The sequence below is a fragment of the Rhinolophus ferrumequinum genome, chromosome X, assembly GCF_004115265.2.
Source record: "Rhinolophus ferrumequinum isolate MPI-CBG mRhiFer1 chromosome X, mRhiFer1_v1.p, whole genome shotgun sequence".
Lineage (NCBI taxonomy): Eukaryota > Metazoa > Chordata > Mammalia > Chiroptera > Rhinolophidae > Rhinolophus > Rhinolophus ferrumequinum.
Window position 1 is genome coordinate 39,379,122 of NC_046284.1, and position 13,070 is coordinate 39,392,191.

A 13,070-nucleotide genomic window follows, 5' to 3' on the forward strand; every position below is an offset into this window, starting at 1 on the left:
ACAAGATTCAGAGCCTGTGTATTTCAGCAGTTCTGTTTGCTTCTGCAAGTATCTGCCCAGATAGGTGGGGACAGGGGCAGGGTGAGTTGTGAGAGATGGCCCAGAGCAATGGCAGTGACCACCACCACAGCCAGTCCTGCTACACAGCTCCCTCCCCTTTACCAGAACTAATTCGACTGTGAATCTGTGTATGCAGACCACATTTCTCAGAACTGCAAATATGCTGTTCTTTTGATCTGACACTGCTACTCTTCTGCTTCTAGCACTGGGCAGGTGGGGTTGGGGTGAGCTCTGGGAGGGGGGTGGTGGCTAGTCTCAGTCCCTAAGTCTTCCTTTCTCTGTGGCTGTGCGTGCTTAAATCACCGTTTTCAGCTTTCTTCCCTCAGTCTTTGCTCCGAGGTCTCTGCCATGAGCGTTGGGTTCAGCCATGTTATATGCTGTCCCCTCAGCCCTGTGGACCATAAACGGAGCCGTAGCAGTCCGAGTTCTTCCCTCTCCCTCAGCTGCGGTAGTTCCCGGATGCAGCGACCTGGGAGCACTGAGCTAGGTCTGAGTCCTGTGCCCCCGCGGCTCCGTCTCCACACTTCTCCCTTCCCTCCTCCCCTGCTGGAGCAATTTGCCCACCTTTAGGTGAATTCAGTAGAGAGCCTCTTCGTCTTGCCTGTCTGCTGTGCAGGGAGTCCTTTGTGGAGTTATATCTGTTTAATTTATTGTAAATTCCACGGTAGATTTCCAGAGGCTCACCTCACACTGCCATTTTGATTATGTCTCTTCTAATAGTTATTTTTAATGAAACCTTTTTGTTCAGTTAAATAATAAGCAAGATAGTTTTCATATACCTTTTTACAAATATGCTTCACTGTAACTTCTTTCCAGTTAGCACTTGCCAATAGTTTCTTTACTGTTTCCTTTAACTCTTCATCTGTAGGATGTTTCTTCAATTTTTGAATTAAAGGTTCATTATCTGGACTAGCCTCAGATTCACTTTCGTTGTTTGAACTATTTTGATTCTTCTTGGTTGTGCTGCTATCTGCTTTCTTCACATTAGCACTCTTTAAGTTTTTTTTGTTTGTTTGTTTGTTTTTAGAAGTGTCTTTTTGTTTAGGTTTTTCTCTTTCAGATTTTTTGGGTGGATTTTACCTCTTCACTTTATCTTCATCCTCTGAAGTTTCTTCCTGGTTTATCTTTTCATCTGCATCATTGTTAGATTCATCTGAAAGGATTTCAGGACACTTGGTTCACTTAGCTTTCCTTGCCATTCCAGAACTGTTCATTCCTTTTTGTTGCCTTTGCTAGAAGTGTTTTTAGATTTTGGCAATGGTTTGCCAGAGGCTTTGGATCCATTAAGAAATTCAAGGTCTTCTTCACCAGTTCTCTATTTACTCCTGATCTCTCCAAATCAAGAACCTCACAAATGCTCTTTAACATGGCATTTCTAATTTTTTCAACATTTTTTCCTTCTGTTTATACTGGGTACTTCCTTTTTCAAATGGAAAGACATTGAACTGACCCACATTCTTCTTTAATGAGGACAATATGCCTGGTTTGTTGTAGTTTATGTAGATTTCTAAGTTCATCTGTTTTCTTCTTACTCAGAAAGAAATGTATCCTTTCAATTTCACAGTTTCTGCCCCTTTCTTTGTGCAATTGTAAATGGCTCTCTTTGTAAAGAAGAGATTTGCATTGCCAACGTCTACTTTTTTCTTTCCCCTCTTGCCTTCCATGATGGGACTCTTTTCTTTTTTTTTTTTGCTCTTTCTCATCATCCTTGTCCGTCCTCATCTTCACTTTCCTCTCTCAGGCCATGAATTTCGGGTTCTTTCTGAGACGTGGGCTGATAGGGGGTTGCCTCTCCCTCCCTCCACAGCAAGGCCTGAGGAGGACATGCTGTCAACCGCAGGTCCCCACCATCATGGGCCTGGCGTGCGTGGGCACAAGGAGGCTACTGGAGAAGGTGGCAAGGATGGCGCCCATGAGAAGTGAAGGCATGCATGGCCACTGTCTGGCGTGACCTGACAATGCAATCACCATGCCTTCTGCTAGACCTTCAAATTCCCATAAGGAAGAAGCAATAGTTGAGTGGAGAGGTGAAGGTCAAAGATTCAAAAGGCACAGTCTGTTACTGTGTACTTTCTGAAGTAAAACAGGTCAGAGAGTGCTTTACTTACAATGGCTGTAAATTTTAATGACCCAGCCTGTTCCTTCTCTTATAGGGAGGTTGTAGATTTCATAAATAAGCAAATATTTCAAAATGGAGTTAGTCCGTACTTCTACACGATGCAGATGTGCGAGTCCTGGGGTGACACGGAGAAGAAGTTGTGGGACATCCTGAGTGACTCAGCAATATTAGGTGCCATCCAGAAGGCTTGTGCCTGGTGTACCCTGGCCCTGGCAGTGCGTATCACTGAGAGGCAAAAGGAGGAGAAAAAAGATAAAGAATTTCCACGAGCAGTTCGAAGAGTAGAAGTTGTTCATTGATGCCTTGGTCGGAATGGTGAATAGAATGAGGGATATACAAGGAAAGGAAAAGGAGAAGGCCCAGTTCCAACTTCAACAAAATCTCACAATCCTTCATGGAGTAGAGGAAGAGCTAAATGTACTAAGGAATGAGCTTCTTCAGGTGGTAAGCACTGGGTCTCAGAAGCAGGGAGGAACTGAGGAAGAGGAGAAGAGAAAGGAGACACAGACATTAAGTATGCTTACTTTTGTTCAGGCTGCAACAAGTTGCTGGCAAGGGAGGAGGCAGTGAAGGGCTTAGGCCAGGAGACTGCTACTACTCCTTTGACTGCTGCTACAGGGAGAAAGGCAAAGGAGGAGAAAGTGATTTCTGTATGGGGGAACAACCAGCAGGTTGCTATTATCCTTTGCTCTGAGGTCTGGGAGGTCCTGGGCCCAGGCTGGTGAACTGCTACCCCTCAGTCTCTCCGCATCCTCTTACTCATTCCTACCTATGTTGTCCCTTCCCGGAGCAGCAGCAGAAGAAGCTGCAGCAGTTCCTCCTGTGAAAAATTCTAGAACTACATGGAGGGGTAAGCAAGGCCATCCAGGAGTTTCTGGTTTAAGCAGGAGTTTGAAGGTTTAAGCAAGAGCCTGGCTTCTCTCATTCTGCAAGACGTACCTTCAGGTGCAGAGTGGGGGACTGGGGCTGTGACCAGTGTCATTTGATGAATTTCTCATGGCAAAAGATGTGTTTTAAATGTAAAACATCCTAGCTCACAAGGGAAAGTGGAGTCTCTGCCCCCAATTAGGGATCACACTCAATTTTTAAAAATTCATTTCCTGATGTTCTCTTCTGATTTGGAAACAGAAAATGAGTGTGTTCTTGATTAGATATTGTTTAAAACCTACAAGCAAAAAGGAATAAGATATAAAGATCATCTTTAACCTTAACGCTCAGAAACAGTTAACATTTTACCTATTTGCTTTCAGCTCTGAGTATAACTACATGTATGAATTATAATAAATAGTTACATTAACAGTTTTCTTATGAAAATAGAATCATTTTGAACATTAAGTTTATAACTTACTTTAAAATGTTCTTTAAAAATGTTCTTTTATTGATTTGATAAAGTTTAGGAAATATAGGAAAAAAATACAAATAAGAGAATAAAAATCACACAAAATGCCATCTCCTAGAAACAATCTGTAGAGCTAAATATTGTCAGTCTTCTATTGTGCAGACAGACAGACACACACACAAACACATGTATACATGCATACAAAAACATGCTATTTTTACTTCTAAAATGAGATCAAACTGTACATGTATTTTGGGAATCTACCTTAAAAATTACATTCGTTTAAATTTGGAAAATTCAGGGACATGCATGAGTACACATTACATACTAATCCAACCAACTAGCCCTCCCAAAACCCTCTGATCTGCAACGACCAGTTTGCTCTCTGTATGTATGAGTCTATTTTTTTTTTTAAATCTATCCTCTTAGGCAAGGGAAACAAAAGAAAAAAATAAGAATACATCAAACTAAAAAAATTTTGCATAGCAAAGGTAACCATCAACAACACGAAAAGACAATCTACAAAATGGGAGAAGATATTTGCCAATGATACATCTGATATGGGGTTAATATCCAAAATTTATAAAGAACTCACATAACGTAACATCAAACAAACAATAAATCCAAATAAAAAAATAAGCAGAGGACCTGAATAGACATTTTTCCAAAGAGGACATACAGATGACCAATAGACATGAAAAATGCTCAATGTCACTAATCATCAGAGAAATGCAAACTAAAACTGCAATGAGATATTACCTCACACATGTCAGAATGGCCATCATCAGTAAATCAACAAATAAATGATGGTGAGGATAAGGAGAAAAGGGAACCCTTGTGCACTGTTGCTGGGATTGCATATTGGTGCAGTCATATCTTCCTTTCAATTCATATATATTAAAGAGTATTAGTGGCCATTACTGTGATACTAGATGACTTATGCTTTTAGATTCCTTATTCTTCCCTTGAATGTAGGATATCCACTTAAATACAGATGCCCAGTTAAATTTGAATTTCATATAAAAAACAGATATTGTGTTAGTTAGTATAAGTGTGTACCAAATATTGCGTGTGTTTTTATTTACCAAATCTGGCAATGCTACCTGGAAGGAGACTGGCATTTATTTTCTTTTTCAATAAAAGTAGTGTAGATTATTCTGGCAGAGAGGAGCATATCGACCTGTACAATTTGGAGAAAATTCCAGGATCCCTGGATGAAGAAACAAAAGGAAGAAAAAGGAAATGGAAGCTTCTAAACATTCATCAACAATGAAATCTGAACACATGTATTAGGTATGACAATATATAGCATGGTATGGTAATCTTGATTGGTGAAAAGAGATTTGGAAAAAGTAGAGATAAATAGGAAATATATGCTTTTGCCCTGGAAGTCTCTCACTCTGTCACTGCAATAGCCTAAAATGTCTCTAAAGTTGCCTTACCCATTATCAGTAACATTGCAGAAAAATCTGTGCTGTATCCTCGCACCCAGATTTCCGCTCCTTAAGCTATTCTCCATTATAAGGAACCAGGGCTCCTTGGAGGCTAGTTGGCACCAAATCTTGGGGCAAGAGAAAGCAAGATGACCCTGGAACATCTTGCCATTTACAGAAAGTGAGAATGCTAACTGGGGGTACAAAGGACAGCAAGCCCTGAAGAAGACTCTCACCAGGCAGAGTGACATACTGAGCATAAACAAAGAGGCCTGCCTGAAGTAGTCTCTCACTTGGCAAACAGTAAAAATAGAGTATCAAACATGAAATAAAACAATATTATTCTACTTCATCTTCAGGTGAACAGAGCATTGGTCAGACATCTACACAGCCTAAGAAGTGATCCCCTTGATAAGTCCAATGCCCATCTGGCACCTTACATAACTTTAGAACATTGTTGATTATATTTTCCATTCTGTATTTCATATCCCCATGACTGCATTGTATCTACTAATTTGCTCTTTCTAATCGTTTCGCCTTCTCCCCCATCCTTTTGCCCCTCCCATTTAACAACTGACTTTTTTTTCTCTATATCTCTGAATCTATTAGATTCTATATCTCTGAATCTATTTCTGTTTTGTTTGCTGATTAAACTAATAAAAAAAGAATCATTAAAATTCATGCAGAAATCTCAAAAAACAAAGAAATAAAACTGTAATGATTGCAGTGAATTTAAAGAGCTGAGTCCATTAAAAAATGATAAATCCATGACGATACTAAAAATGTACAAGTAATGTAAAGCATGCTAAAAGATGCTTGTACTACACGCAAGAATTTCCAATATTGTCTATAAAACTGCTGTATATTGATCGAACCAATTTATGCAACTCCTACACTCAACTATTGTGTCAACAACAAGGTTAACACAAATGAGGGAGAGAGATGGATTACATGATTAATTAATATATAAAAAGGTATTAGTTTTAACTTGGAGAGAAAGATATGGGAGAATGCAAAGATGAGCTACTTTTTGTAATGATATAAATATAGAAAGACATATACAACAAATAAGAGTAATAATCTTCAGAATAAAATTGTAGTGTTTTGGAATATGAAAATTTATTAGGATAGAGAGTTTGTAAAGGCTTTAAAATATATTTTGTGTTATATTACTAGAAACAAAATGTTATAAATTAGTGGATTAAACAAAATTCTTGGTTAGTGTACTACATGAGGTCTGACAATTAAGTTCACGAACTTGTTGCAACGATGCTACTAACATTTTTGACATCAGAGGGATTATTCATTATGAATTTGTACCAACTGGACAAACAGTTAACCAAGTTTACTATTTGAAAGTGCTAAAAAGGCTGCCTGAAAAAGTTCAACGACCTAAACTTTTCACCAACAATTCATAGTTCTTGCATCACGACAATGCACCAGCTCATAGGGCACTGTCCATGAGGGAGTTTTTAGCCAGTAAACAAATAACTATATTGGAACACCCTCCATACTCACCTGATCCGGCCCCCAATGACTTACTTCTGAAGATAAAGGAAATATTGAAAGGAAAATATTTTGATGACATTCGGGACATCAAGGGTAATATGGTGATAGCTCTGATGGCCATTCCAGAAAAAGAGCTTCAAAATTGCTTTGAAGGGTGGATTAGGTGCTGGCGTCAGTGCATAGCTTCCCCAGGGGTATAGGGGAGTATTTCGAAGGTGACTGTGGTCATATTCAGCAATGAGGTATGTAGCACTTTTTCTAGGATGAGTTCGTGAACTTAACTGTCGGATCTCGTATGAAGATACACATAAGAAGGAGGATACTAGATTGTTTCCATTTTTGTGACCACGTATTGACTTGCATGCTCAAAAGTGTCTTGTAGTATGATACTTTTTTGATATTCATCTACCTGGTGTGATCATAGCTAGAATAAATAAACTAGTTATTGTAAATTCGCATTGCCTCATGTGTTCTGTGTGTTGCTATTGTCACATGGAAAGAAATCTTAGAGGGAGAAAGGGAGGATTAAATATTTGCACAACATCATTTCTTTTAAAAACTGAACAACCCCCCCGCAAAAAAAAACTGATCAGTGAAGTCGTTTTCTTTCCAGTATCATTAATTTTTGCTTTGGTTTGTGGGTAGTAACAGTAATAAGGGTCAAGACTGTAATATGTTGGGTTCTGAGATTACAAATTTATAATGGGGAATTATGGGAATTGGTTCTTAGATTGTAAATTTATTGAAAGCTCTTTATCCTGGAAAATCACCTGATTTATCTGTGACTTTGCAGGTATGGAGCCAGTGTTGGACTATTTTTGTATTCTAGTAATTAAAGCATTTAGACAAATTATATAGATGATTGACTTGGGATTGGAAAATTCAATCTTTAGATGTGCTACGAAAAAGCAAAATCAGTCTCAGTAGAAGATGCTGCCAGATATAGGTAATGAAAGAAGAAACTCAAACTTGACTCACCTGGATAAAATTATCTGGTTGAAATTTAATATCATCAGAAGAAATGGAAAAGGGTACTGTATCTTTGTACATATGATTGGATTTAATTGGCTCTTGGCAGTGTAGGAGAGGATATTCATCCTATTGAACCTTTCACTAAAGGACCAAAAAATTTAACCGAAAATGGTTACTACAAACGTGGTATTTTTTTTATAGGGTAATGACAAATTTGGGGTATTTTATAGTATAGGCTTTGTATTGTTTAAAGTGGTGCACTTGTATTATTTAATAATCTTGATGAGGCAATGTATCTGTGTAATGTGACATAAGATGTAGACTGATAGACAACTTCTCGGCATAGAATCTAGACTGACCTGGGGACAAATATAATTGAAGTTCACCCAGATCCTTTTAAAAAATATATTAACCAATGTCTCCCCAATAAATTTAATAAAATTTTCAAGAATATACTTTTATATTTAAACATATAAAAGAATCAATAAATCCTACCTGACAGAAATATCTTAGAATGTTTCCAGTTATGATCTTCTGTTGCCAAGACATAAACATCAGGAAAAACAGAGAATTCTTACACTATTTTCAAATAGTAACAAAGCTGGTCTCTGACAAACCCAAGATAAGAAAATACACAGTTTGTACCTGAATTAGGGAATAAAGATAAGCTAAAATAAAATTCTGTTGATAAATATGGAGAATTAATTGGTCTTGTATTTTCTAAAAGCTAAGCATAAAACTTAAAGGAACCATGGATTTAGGCAGTCTTATCCCCTCCTGAATGAATAAGTAAATTTTCATTTCCATGTTTCCTTTACTTGGAGAGATGTGGTGTGGGAAACAATGTTAACCAAACCTTACAGTAACTTAGTTTGTGGCTGCAATCTAAACATGTCTTTAGAAAAAATATAATATTATCCACTTGAGTCCTCATCTGCAAATGAAATACAGCTTTTCTATTGAATATATCAAATGACTTCTTTATTCTGTAAAACAAGTTATGTGGATCACTATTTTTTTTCAGCTTAAAAAAATAAGAGCCACTTATTTAGCTCATGTATCTGCAATGTAGGCAGGGATTGCAGGGAAAGGTTCACTTTTTTTTACTTATTATTTTTTCAGTTACAGTTGACATTCAAAATTATATTAATTTCAGGTGTACAGCTTAGTGGTTATACATTTACATAATTTATTCAGTGATCCCCTGATTAATCTAATACTCACCTGGCACTATACATGGTTGTTGCAACATTATTGACTATATTCTCTATGCTGTTCTTTATATACCCATGACTATTGTGTAACTGCCAATTTGTATTTCTTAACCCCTTCACCTTTTTCACTCAGATCCTTTTATGTAACTTCTAGGAACAATATCAAAGATAACATTTGTAAAGACTTTGAGGAGCTGTGTTGCTCATCTAATTAGACCTAAATGAACATACAAGAACCATGTCATCTTTTGGAAAAGTAGCTTCATGATGTTACAGGCAGGATTTTTCTGGAATATTATTGATTTACTCTAAATGGAATGTCTAATGCCTGTGTTTGCCTATTATCCTGGCTATTTAGTTCATTGGATTAAAAAGAAGAAATAAAATAGCAGGGGAGAGTAGTAGCAGTACACTCTAATGTTTAGGAGGAGTTCAAGTCTACTAACCTCCACCTTGTGGCTGTGAGAAAGAAGAGTGCTAATGTAGGTCAAGCCCAAGAAGGAGTCATTTAACAATGATGTTGAGACATGGAGCTTTCTGTGAAAGATGTTAATAACTCTTGATTTTGTGCTCTTTTTCTTTGAATTTTTCTCTTTGAAAAATTCCATTTTAAAAGACTATGTTGGTGAATGTCAACTATAATTATATATATAACTATATATATATATATATAGTTATATATATCATTAGAGTCACAGGATGTGGAGTACAGCATAGGGAATAGAGTCAATGGAATTGTAACAGCTGTATACGATGTCAGAGGGGTAGGAGGTTATCACCTTGTGAGGGCTGTAAATGTCTAACTATTGCATTGTTTTGTACACCTGAAACTAATACAAAATAAATAAAAATAAAAGACCATGTAGGTGGGGAACCAGTCAAGATGGCAGAGTAGGTCAAGGATATGCTTGCTTCCTCTCATGACCACATCAGAATTACAACGAAACTATAGAACACCTCTGATTGAAAATCATCTAAAATATAGCTGAAAACAAGTCTTACAACTCAGGACATACGAAAGAAGCCACCTTGAGACTGGTAGGAGGGGCAGAGATGCTGAATGGGCTGATCCCACACCCATGTGTGACTGTTAAAAATCTCGAGGATATCTCGGCTGTGGAGGTTCCCCCAAAGGAGCCACGGCTCCCAGCCTCACACCAGTCTCCCCAGCCTATGGTTCCAGTGTCAGGAACAGAAGTTCCCCAGAACTTTGGACTGTGAAACCAGGGGAGAATGTGGCTGAGTGAGATGGAGGGTTGCTGGAGTCCCAGGCATTCCACTTAAAGGTCCTGCACAAAGACTGACTTGCTGATGTACTCACTCATTCTGAGGTCCAGCACAGGGGCAGTAGCTCAAAAGGTGCCAGGGACATACAGTGAGGAACTGAATTGTCTGCCTGCAGGGCAAGGGCTGGATGGGTAGTTTTCTCCTAGATAGAAGTGGTGAGAGAAGCCATTGTTCCTTTTTTAAGCCCTTCCCCCACTGAGCCTGCATGCACAGGCAAGCTTCATATCTGAGTCTCCATCAACATAGGTAACACCATTTGTCCCACACTGGTGATTCCCTAAGACACCACCCCACCCACTTAGCAAGTCCATTCAAGCCACTTCCAGTGGTTTCTCATACAAACAGCCTGTCTTAGCACATGCTGTAGATTTTCCTAAAATCTCTCAAAGGTTCATAAATCCCAAACAAGAAGCAGCTGGCCTTGGTGTGCTTTGTACCTCTTATTAAGCAGCCCCAAGTCTCACACAAGTGCCAGTGGGCCTCGATTTGCATCTTAGCCTCTCCCAGAAAACTCTAAGTCCATAACCAGTGGCAACCATCTGAGGATCACTTTTCAGCTAATACCAAGTGGCCCTGGGCAGGGCACAGACAGTGGCTCACTTTGGCCTGCAACAGAAACACTCCCAAGATGCCCCAGAACCAACATACCAGGTGCCCAGCTTCAGACCACACGAGAGCACAACCCAATCACCTCCACAAAGGACAAATGACACACCCAAAGAGCAGACTGGGTAGGCACCAGAGCCTTCCTAAAGTGAATCCTGTTCCCTCGGGTCAGTTCCTGCACAACGGCTTCTCCACTTTTGTCTCAGCCAATCCTCTCAACCAATCAGCCTGAAGGTAAATCTATCCCACTGACAACAATCAAGGCTCAGCTACAACAGGAGGGCACACACAACCCACACAAGGGACACCTGAACCACCCGGCTCAGGTGACCATGGAGACTGCACCACTGGGCCCCACAGGACACCTACTACATAACGCCACTCTACCAAGACTGGGAAACATAGTAGCTCTATCCAATACATAGAAACAAACACACGGAGGCAGCCAAAATGAGGATACAAAGAAACATGTTCCAAATGAAAGGTTAGAACAAAGCTCCAGAAAAAGAACTGAAAAAAGAAAAAGAAAAAGAAAAAGAAATAAATGGAGACAAGCAATCTACCAGATGCAGAGTTCAAAACTTGTTGATCTCAGTGAGGACTTCTACATAGAGATAGGAAACATAAAAATGGATATAAAAAACATGAAAAAGAACCAGTCAGAAATAAAGAATACAACTGAAATAAAGAATACATTAGAGGGATTCAATAGTACATTAGATGAAACAGAGGACCGAATCAGCAATTTAGAAGGTAAAGTAGCAGAAAACACCCAATGACAACAGCAAGAAGAAAAAAGAATCCAAAAATATGAGGATAGTTTAAGAAGCCACTGGGACAACATCAGGTGTACCAACATTTGCATCATAAGGGTACTAGCAGGGGAAGAGAGAGAGCAAGAAATTGAAAACCTGTTTGAAAAATATTAATGACAAACTTCATGAACTTGGCAAAGGAAACAGACATACAGCCCCAGAAGCACAGAAAGAGTCACAAACAAGATGAACCCAAAGAGGCCCACACAAAGACACATCATAATTAAAATGCCAAAGGTTAAAGACAGAGAGAATCTTAACAGCAGCAAGAGAAAAGCAGTTACCTACAAATGAGGTCCCTCAGCTGATTTGTCAACAGATATTTTGCCAGCCAGAAGGGACTGGCACAAAATATTCTAAGTGATAGAAAGTAAGGACATACAACCAAGATTGCTCTACCAAGCAACATGACCATTTAGAATCAGAGGACAGATGAAAACTTTCCCGGACAAGAAAAAAACTAAAGGAGTTCATCACCACCAAACCAGTATTACTACAAATGTTAAAAAGACTCCTTTAAAAGAAGAAAAAAAGATTAAAATATGAATAATAATTTGGCAATAACTACATATCTATCAACAATTAATTTAAATGTAAATGGATAGAATGCTTCAATCAAAAGATAAGGTGGCTGAATGGATAAAAAAAGAAGAAGAAGACCCTTACATATCCTGCCTACAAGAGACTCTTCAGATCAAAAGACATGAGCATACTGAATGTAAAGGGATGGAAAAAGATATCTCATGAAAATGGAAACAAATAAACAAAAACTGGGGTAGCAATACTTATACAAGATAAAATAGACTTTAAATCAAATGCTATAACAAGAGACAAAGAAGAATTCAGTAATCCCAGTTCTGGGTTTTATCCAAAGAAATCCAAAATGCTACTTCGAGGGGACTTGTGCATCCATATGTTCACTTCAGCATTGTTTACAAAGGCAAGATATGGTGGCAGCCTGGGTGACCATCAATGGATAAAGAGGGCTGGTGCATGTATACAATGGAATATTGCTTAGCTATGGAAGAGAATGGATTCTTGCCATCTGAAGTGGTATGAATGGACCTGAAAAATATTGTGCTTAGTGGAGTATATTGGACAGAATAAGACAAATGAAATGTGATGTCACTTATATGTGGAATTTAAAGAATAAAATAAACAAACTAAACAGAAACAAATTCATAGATACAGAGAACATTTTGTATGTTGCCAGATGTGAGGAGTTTGGGGGATGGGTGAAAAAAGCAGAGGAATTAAAAACCACAAATTGGTTATTACAAAGTAGTCATGAGGGTGTAGTGTATAGCATAAGAAATATAGTCAATATTATTGTAATAACTATATATGGTGTCAGATGGGTACTAGATTTATTGGGGTGATAGATGGGAAGGTGGTTTGGGGACAGGGTGAAAAAGATGAAGGGATTAAGAAGTAGAAATTGGTAGTAACAAAATAATCATGGGGATGTACCGTAAAGCATAGGGAATATAGTCAATAATATGGTAATAACTATGTATAGTGCCAAGTGGATACTAGATCAGTCAGAGGGATCACTTCTTAAATTATATAAATGCCTAACCATTGTGATGTACACTTGAAATTAATATAAAATAGTATTGAATGTCAACTGTAATTGAAATTTTAAAAAGGATGGAAAAACAAGAAAGGGAATAAGAGGTTCAAATTTTCCAGGTATGAAACAAATAAGTCATGGGG

General features: G+C 38.3%; 1 pseudogene; it reads right to left on the reverse strand.

Moving 5' to 3' along the window:
- Window positions 1-773: 773 nt before the first annotated feature.
- The window catches only part of LOC117036310 (protein DEK-like), a 35,156-nt pseudogene continuing 22,859 nt past the window's right edge, over window positions 774-13,070 (reverse strand).